Raw genomic sequence first — 7,645 nt, forward strand, 5'->3', positions numbered from 1 at the left:
AGTGTCAGAGAGGAGGTTTGATGAGGACTTATCTGTTGAGGTAGTATGGGCGGAGATTAGAAATAGGAGAGGAGAGGTCACCCTGTTGGGAGTCTTTTATAGACCTCCTAAAAGTTCTAGAGAGGTTGAGGAAAGGATTGCGGAGTCAATCCTGCTTAGGAGTGAAAGTAATAGGGCAATTGTTATGGGGGATTTTAACTTGACTAATATTGACTGGAATTGTTATAGCTCTAGCTCGTTAGAGGGGTCAGTTTTTGTTCAAAGCGTGCAGGAAGGTTTTTTGACTCAGTATGTAGACAGGCCAACTAGAGGTGAGGCTATATTGGATCTGGTGCTGGGAAATGAGCCAGACCAGGTGCTAGACTTGGAAGTTGGTGTGCATTTTGGTGATAGTGACCACAATTCGGTTACGTTCACCTTAGTGATGGAAAGGGATAGGCATGAACCTCGGGCCAATGGTTTTAGCTGGGGGAAGGGTAATTATGAGGCTATTAGGAGAGAATTAGGAAACATAGGTTGGACTAGGAGATTACAGGGACTGGGAACGTCCGACATGTGGAGTTTTTTCAAGGAGCAGCTACTGCGAGTCTGTGATAGGTATGTCCCTGTCAGGCAAGGAGGAATTGGTAGGGCTAGGGAACCGTGGTGCACCAAAAAAGTTTCGTTGTTGGTTAAAAAGAAAAAGGAGGCTTATGTTCGGATGAGACGTGAGCACTCGGGTAGTGCACTAGAAAGCTTTAGATTGGCTAAGAGGGAGTTGAAGAGCGAGCTTAGAAGGGCTAAAAGGGGACATGAGAAGACTTTGGCGGATAGGGTTAAAGAGAATCCTAAGGCGTTCTATAGGTATGTCAAGAACAGAAGGTTGGTTAGGGCAAGTTTAGGGCCAGTTATAGATGGCAGAGGGAAGTTATGTGTGGAACCGGAGGAGATTGGTGAAGCATTGAACCAATATTTCTCTTCGGTGTTCACGCAAGGGGACATGAATATAGCTGAGGAGGACACTGGGTTGCAAGGGAGTAGAATAGACAGTATTACAGTTGATAAGGAGGATGTGCAGGATATTCTGGAGGGTCTGAAAATAGATAAATCCCCTGGTCCGGATGGGATTTATCCAAGGATTCTCTGGGAGGCAAGAGAAGTGATTGCAGAGCCTCTGGCTCTGATCTTCAGGTCGTCGTTGGCCTCTGGTATAGTACCAGAAGATTGGAGGTTAGCGAATGTTGTCCCATTGTTTAAGAAGGGGAACAGAGACTTCCCCGGGAATTATAGACCGGTGAGTCTCACTTCTGTTGTCGGCAAGATGTTGGAAAAAATTATAAGGGATAGGATTTATAGTTATTTGGAGAGTAATGAATTGATAGGTGATAGTCAGCATGGTTTTGTGGCAGGTAGGTCGTGCCTTACTAACCTTATTGAGTTTTTGAGAAAGTGACCAAGGAGGTGGATGGGGGCAAGGCAGTGGACGTGGTATATATGGATTTTAGTAAGGCGTTTGATAAGGTTCACCATGGTAGGCTTCTGCAGAAAATGCAGATGTATGGGATTGGGGGTGATCTAGGAAATTGGATCAGGAATTGGCTAGCGGATAGGAAACAGAGGGTGGTGGTTGATAGTAAATATTCATCATGGAGTGCGGTTACAAGTGGTGTACCTCAGGGATCTGTTTTGGGGCCACTGCTGTTTGTAATATTTATTAATGATCTGGATGAGGGTATAGTTGGGTGGATTAGCAAATTTGCTGATGACACCAAAGTCGGTGGTGTGGTAGACAGTGAGGAAGGGTGTCGTAGTTTGCAGGAAGACTTAGACAGGTTGCAAAGTTGGGCCGAGAGGTGGCGGATGGAGTTTAATGCGGAGAAGTGTGAGGTAATTCACTTTGGTAGGAATAACAGATGTGTTGAGTATAGGGCTAACGGGAGGACTTTGAATAGTGTGGAGGAGCAGAGGGATCTAGGTGTATGTGTGCATAGATCCCTGAAAGTTGGGAATCAAGTAGATAAGGTTGTTAAGAAGGCATATGGTGTCTTGGCGTTTATTGGTAGGGGGATTGAATTTAGGAGTCGTAGCGTTATGTTGCAACTGTACACAACTCTGGTGCGGCCGCACTTGGAGTACTGTGTGCAGTTCTGGTCCCCACATTACAGGAAGGATGTGGAGGCTTTGGAGAGGGTGCAGAGGAGGTTTACCAGGATGTTGCCTGGTATGGAGGGGAGATCCTATGAGGAGAGGCTGAGGGATTTGGGATTGTTTTCGCTGGAAAGGCGGCGGCTAAGAGGGGATCTTATTGAAACATATAAGATGATTAGAGGTTTAGATAGGGTGGATAGTGATAGCCTTTTTCCTCTGATGGAGAAATCCAGCACGAGGGGGCATGGCTTTAAATTGAGGGGGGGTAGTTATAGAACCGATGTCAGGGGTAGGTTCTTTACCCAGAGGGTGGTGAGGGATTGGAATGCCCTGCCAGCATCAGTAGTAAATGCGCCTAGTTTGGGGGCGTTTAAGAGATCCGTAGATAGGTTCATGGACGAAAAGAAATTGGTTTAGGTTGGAGGGTCACAGTTTTTTTTTTTAACTGGTCGGTGCAACATCGTGGGCCGAAGGGCCTGTTCTGCGCTGTAATGTTCTATGTTCTATGTTCTATGTTCTACACTTACTCTCCTTGGGCAAGTCGTAACCTGGAAGCCCGCTCCAAACCGCTCGACTAACCTAATTGCATCAATTAGCGTTCGGTTTTTGTAGCGTCTCACTTTTTACCCATTCGTGGACAATACAGTACATAAAACTAAAGCGTGCTTTTTACATGCAAAATTTACCCTTCCGATCAGACTCAGTCTCTCAATATTTTACACAATTTTAACTTTACCAATGCAGGTTATCTTTTGGGCAGGTGAGATCCAGGACCAGTGGAGAACCGGGTGCGCCAGGCCTCGAAAACCCCTTTCTGACAACAAGGATTTACATGCATGCAAGTCTGCTTACCTTGTTGACAGAAGGCCGGCTGGGGACTTCTCGGTTCCGGTCGGACCACCGTCTCCCTCGATCCCTCCGGGGTTGAGTCACCGGACGACCTCAACTCTGCCCTGCTCACAAGCGCCAGATTTGCCGTGGTTCCCCGTGGACAGCAAGAAGAGTTCATCAATCAGAATGGAGAGTCTGAGTCTTGATCTTCCAGGCAGCAAGGCTTTATTAGCTAATACATTTCAATAAAGCCGGGATTTCCAGATGAATCCAAAAAACCAGTGCTCTGACAGTCTTTTTTATACACATTTAGCTTCATATTTCATCATTCTTATCTTACAGTCAAGGTTTTTTTGTTGCAGACCCCAAGGCCACTTTTCGTTAGCCACCATGGTTTACTAGACCTACGTTATCTGCCTTCTTTCTGATTGGTCACTAATGAATGTGCTATGATATCATCATGGTTACATCTTGCCTTCTTATCTGAAGTTTATTGTCTAATCAGCCAAGGTTGTTGTTTGTTCAACCATTGTCGGGCATCCTGCTATGCCAAGTCTTTTTTCCCGTTGTCTGACTTTCTCACGTTTATTTAAGAAATTACTTTCAGCTTCTGTGTGTTTGCTTGACTTCTTTCAGCCTTTATGTTCATTTATGTGAGTATCCATGTGTACTGACCTGGTAAGGTATTGTGCACTTAAAAGGGTACAGGTATGTGATATATGATATATATGTGTGCATAGATCCCTGAAAGTTGGGAATCAAGTAGATAAGGTTGTTAAGAAGGCATATGGTGTCTTGGCGTTTATTGGTAGGGGGATTGAATTTAGGAGTCGTAGCGTTATGTTGCAACTGTACACAACTCTGGTGCGGCCGCACTTGGAGTACTGTGTGCAGTTCTGGTCCCCACATTACAGGAAGGATGTGGAGGCTTTGGAGAGGGTGCAGAGGAGGTTTACCAGGATGTTGCCTGGTATGGAGGGGAGATCCTATGAGGAGAGGCTGAGGGATTTGGGATTGTTTTCGCTGGAAAGGCGGCGGCTAAGAGGGGATCTTATTGAAACATATAAGATGATTAGAGGTTTAGATAGGGTGGATAGTGATAGCCTTTTTCCTCTGATGGAGAAATCCAGCACGAGGGGGCATGGCTTTAAATTGAGGGGGGGTAGTTATAGAACCGATGTCAGGGGTAGGTTCTTTACCCAGAGGGTGGTGAGGGATTGGAATGCCCTGCCAGCATCAGTAGTAAATGCGCCTAGTTTGGGGGCGTTTAAGAGATCCGTAGATAGGTTCATGGACGAAAAGAAATTGGTTTAGGTTGGAGGGTCACAGTTTTTTTTTTAACTGGTCGGTGCAACATCGTGGGCCGAAGGGCCTGTTCTGCGCTGTAATGTTCTATATTCTATGTTCTATGTTCTATGAGAGCTTCTCAAGTAGTGATTATCTCTTCTATGTTAATTATTATCTCCTACTTGTCCTAATAATTATTCCTTCCAATATATGTTGTCTTAATGATTATTCCTTACTGTGGCAGCCCAGGTGGAGAAGGTGGTGAAGAAGGCATATGGTATGCTTGTCTTTATAGGACGGGGTATAGAGTATAAAAGCTGGAGTCTGATGATACAGCTGTATAGAACGCTGGTTAGGCCACATTTGGAATACTGCATCCAGTTCTGGTCGCCGCACTACCAGAAGGACGTGGAGGCTTTAGAGAGAGTGCAGAAAAGGTTTACTGGTATGGAGGGTCTTCGCTATGAGGAAAGATTGGGTAAACTGGGCATGTTCTCCCTGGAAAGATGGAGAATGAGGGGAGACCTAATAGAGGTGTCTGGGAGGCCAGAGAGGAGATTGCAGAGCCTTTGGCTTTGATCTTTGTGTCGTCATTGTCTACAGGAACAGTGATGTGGAGATACCGGCATTGGACTGGGGTGAACACAGTAAGAAGTTTAACAACACCAGGTAAAAGTTCAACAGGTTTATTTGGTAGCAAATACCATAAGCTTTTGGAGCGCTGCTCCTTCGTCAGATGGAGTGGAAATGTGCTCTCAAACAGTGCACAGAGACACAAAATCAAGTTACAGAATACTGATTAGAATGCGAATCCCTACAGCCAACCAGGTCTTAAAGATACAGACAATGTGAGTGGAGGGAGCATTAAACACAGGTTAAAGAGATGTGTATTGTCTCCAGACAGGACAGCTAGTGAGATTCTGCAAGTCCAGGGGCAAGCTGTGGGGGTTACTGATAATGTGACATAAACCCAACATCCCGGTGCGGAACTTGGCTTTCAGTTTCTGCTCAGCGACTCTGCGTTGTTGTATGTTGTGAAGGCCGCCTTGGAGAATGCTTACCTGAAGATCCAAGGCTGAATGCCCGTGACTGCTGAAGTGCTCCCCCACAGGAAGACAACAGTCTTGGAAGTTTAACAACACCAGGTTAAAGTCCAACAGGTTTATTTGGTAGCAAGACTTTTCCAAGACTGTCTCTTCCTTTTCCATCAATTTACCAACCACCGAAGTAAGACTAACCGGTCTATAATTACCAGGGTCATTTCTATTCCCTTTCTTAAACAGAGGAACAACATTCGCCACTCTCCAGTCCTCTGGCACCATCCCCGTGGACAGCGAAGACCCAAAGATCAAAGCCAAAGGCTCTGCAATCTCATCCCTTGCCTCCCAAAGAATCCTAGGATATATTTCATCAGGCCCAGGAGACTTATCGGCCTTCAGTTTATTCAAAACTGCCATCTTCCTGTCCAATTATAACATCAACTGAGATTGCACAGGAGTGCACATTTCCATTGAAATAGAGCCACAAAATAGGTGCAGGAGTAGATCATGCACCCTTAGAGCCTGCTCCACCATTCATGTGATTATGGCTGACCATCCAACTCAGTAACTGGTTCCCACTTTCTCCCATATCCTTTGAACCATTTCGCCCTGAGAGCTATATCTAATTCTTTGTTGAAAACATACAATGTTTTGGCCTCAATTGCTTCCTGCAGAAGTGAATTCCATAGTTTACCACTCTGGGTGAAGAAGTTTCTCTTCAATGGCTTACCCCATATTCTTAAACTATCACCCTGGTTCTGGACACCACCAACATCAGGAACATCCTTCTTGCATTTATCCTGCCTAGTCCTGCTGAATTTTATAGGTTTCTATGAGATTCCCCTCCTCATTTTTATAAATGTTCTGCAAAATCTGAACAAGCACATTTATTTTAACCTGGATAATAAATCATGTTTTTCCACCACTCTAAAATAAATACAGAAACAACTGGAAAAGCACAGCAGGTCTGGCAGCATCTGTGGAGAGAGAAACAAGTTAATGTTTCATATCCAATTTAACTCTACTTCAGAACTAAAGAGGCAGAAATGTCATCGGTTTGATGCTGGTGACAGTGGGGGAGGGTCAGATAGAACAAAAGGTAAAGGCAGAGGTAAAGAAACAAAGCATTGGTCCAGAGTAAGTGTTAATGGCAGAATAAAGGACAGCTCTGTCTGGAAGAAAAAAAAACATAAAATAAGATGCAGACTGGCACCTGACAAAAAAAAACAAATCAAAATGGAAAAGAGAGTTCAGGGTGTGAAATTGTTGAACTCAATGTTGAGTCCAGAAGTCTGTAAAGTATCTCATTGGAAGATGTGGAACTCTTCATCCAGCTTGTGGGCTTCTCTGGAACATCCAGCAGGCCGAGCACAGAAATGTGAATGTGAGAGCTAGGTGGTGAATTCTAATGGCAAGCAAGTGGAAGTTCAGGTCATGTTTATGGATTGTAAAGACTTGATTACCTGCAAAGACTCGGATTCATAGAACCATAGAAAATTACAGCTCAGATACAGGCCTTTTGGCCCTTCTTGTCTGTGCTGAACTATTTTTTGCCTAGTCCCACTGACCTGCACTTGGACCATATCCCTCCACACCCCTCTCATCCATGAACCCGTCCAAGTCTTTCTTAAATGTTAAAAGTGTTAAAAGCATTTACCACTTTATCCGGCAGCTCATTCCACACTCCCACCACTCTCTGCGTGAAGAAGCCCCCCCTAATATTCCCTTTAAACTTTTCTCCTTTCACCCTTAACCCATTGTGGTGAACCATTGTTGGTTCCCACCAGGTAGTGCTAAGCCAGGGTCTGGCCAGTACTATGAGTCTGTATATATGTTACTGTTGGGGTTAGGGTTGGGCTGTTCTACATGTTACTGTTGGGGTTAGGGTTGGGCTGTTCTACCTGGAATATAGTTCTTATGGTACATCCCAGTCGGGCTCCGCCTCCTGGGAGAGGTATAAAGGTCACTGCTCTGTCTGGGACCCTTTAGTCTGGGATTGTGTATTATATATGGTAGCTCTATTGTTGTAATCCATAAAAGCCTTTATTTCCTCGAGTACCTCTCGCCTCGTGAGTTATATCGCGCATCAATTTTATTGACTACAATTGAACTCTCTTCGTTGGAAAAAAAAGAAAATGACACAGAGAGCATGGAGCAAATGCTTAAACCCGAACGGCTTACGCTGGACCCACGTGCGGCGGGCGCCTCGAACACCTTCGACCACTGGTTGAAATGTTTTCAGGATTACCTCGAAGCCTCCGCAGCGGTCACCACCGACGCCGACAGACTCCGGGTCCTCCACGCGAGGGTAAGCGACGCTGTATATTTAGCGATCCGTGGGGCCACCGACCACAAAGGGG

The sequence above is a fragment of the Mustelus asterias genome, unplaced genomic scaffold, assembly GCF_964213995.1.
Source record: "Mustelus asterias unplaced genomic scaffold, sMusAst1.hap1.1 HAP1_SCAFFOLD_64, whole genome shotgun sequence".
In the NCBI taxonomy this organism is placed as follows: Eukaryota; Metazoa; Chordata; class Chondrichthyes; order Carcharhiniformes; family Triakidae; genus Mustelus; species Mustelus asterias.